The sequence below is a fragment of the Tuber melanosporum genome (genome assembly GCF_000151645.1).
Source record: "Tuber melanosporum whole genome shotgun sequence assembly, scaffold_165, strain Mel28".
Lineage (NCBI taxonomy): Eukaryota > Fungi > Ascomycota > Pezizomycetes > Pezizales > Tuberaceae > Tuber > Tuber melanosporum.
The window spans coordinates 7,918-9,863 of NW_003298825.1; positions in this window are offsets into that span (position 1 = coordinate 7,918).

Here is a 1,946-nt window from a genome sequence, read left to right on the forward strand (position 1 = left end):
TAGAAGAGGCCATCAGTCATTGTGGGGAACATCTTGACCCAAAGGTTTTTGATACTTTAGCTTGATCAATGGTGGATAGAATAGAGGCAATTATTAACGTGGATGGATGGTATACCAAATATTAATTTCAACTATGTATTGACATCTTTTAATTTTGTTTTTAGTTTTCATGATAGTAGATTGGTGGGTGAGTGTGGTTGTCATCACCAAAGACTTTCCTCTGCTGAATCGCAGTGAATTTTGTCCACACACATTACTGACCTGGTTATTGAGGAAGAACCAATTCTTAGGAATGCATGTGCTTAGAAGAACAGGCTTGCAATGCGGATAACTCTTATTACAACACCCATAACCACAAGTGTTTGGTACACATAACTTTCTCCCAGACTTCTCAACTACCAACCTGCAATCAAAAGGATTATTTACTACAACTAACTCCTCATCCACCTCCTTAATATAATATAGAATATCTAAGTATAGACACTAATACTTCAACTATTATGAATTCTACTTACTGACTGCTGAATCTTTAAATAAATCCTCATCAGTGGGAGGCTATCTAGCATAATAGGAACTCTTAGTCCCATTATGTCTCTCTCCTCCAACCCTCCGCATTTAACATGCCCAACCAAGCCTGTCCCACTGCATATTATCCACAAACATAAGAATCTATCTGAGTAAGACCAGGAAGGTGTTAGGATATCTGAAGCTCCTGGGCATACTACTAATGACATTTCTCAATATGCCCAGGTCTCCACTCCACTTTCCGTTGTTCCCAAGCCAGTACGGCATGTCCAATACTAAAGCTCACCTCCTCCCACAGCAGAGAGAGAAGGTAATCCCATGTAAGCTTTAGCACTAATATCAGCCATCTCATTGCCAGTGATACTCATATGACTGAAGGCTTAGCCAATGCTGATGCATGAAAAATTATTAAAAAGAAGCACCATTACCTCCTACAATTGCGCTAAATCACCATTCAGAAATATATTATCAATCAGAGTTATAGGGGAAATACAGTGCAGAAATACATAAACCACTCACCCTTTAGCTACGTCCCAGACATGCTTGATAGTGCAAATTACAGAACAACAGTTGTTAGTCAACAATGCTCCAAGATGGCGTGACTGAGTACCTATTAACATAGGTTATAGCCCTTCTCCTAAACACTACCCACCACCTACCAACTACCTTAGAGAACTTGAAACCATCCATGTGAAAGACCAGATCTGAGAATGTGTACAGACCTCTATACAATAGTGAGTAACGTACAGCTATCTCCTCCTTTCCTTTCTGAATTGATATGGAAGGACGGTAGGCAAGTTTCTAGTCTGGGGCCTGCTGATATGCTACCATACCTTCCTTCTTCCAGTCAAGCCATACACTACTAAATCAATCATTTTAGTCACAGTATTCGTAGTTGATGAACTGACTATAATACCTCCTCTGCAGGTATCTTGCCTGTATGACAATGGGAGAAACCCCAAATTCAGCTAACAGAATGTTGCTTGCCAGCATAATAGGAGCCTAGAACACAGACCAAGAGCAAACAGCGATCTAGCCTGAATCTGTTTCATATGTAATGCATAGTCAATTATAAACTCAAGCCCATAGCAGACAGTTTGAAGGTAGACTGCCGGTACCAAGTATTAAGTCTCCCACCCCTCCAAACTACCAATACTTCTATACCTTCTCCTTTATTCTGATACTCTTCTCCAAGCACCCAACCCCCTATCTAATCAGTAACATACATGAGAAGAAAAGTTAAGAAATACATGAAACCTATACCTAAGAACTCACAAATTCTCAGAAGGTAAAAGAATCTCTCTCAACCACTCCACTCTTTCCTATTCCCTATTCCTAAATGCAATCTGCTGGGTCTTAAGACAACTAATGCGGGGCTTGGGACGACGAAAATTGTTGCTAAGAATGGACCATTATTAGAA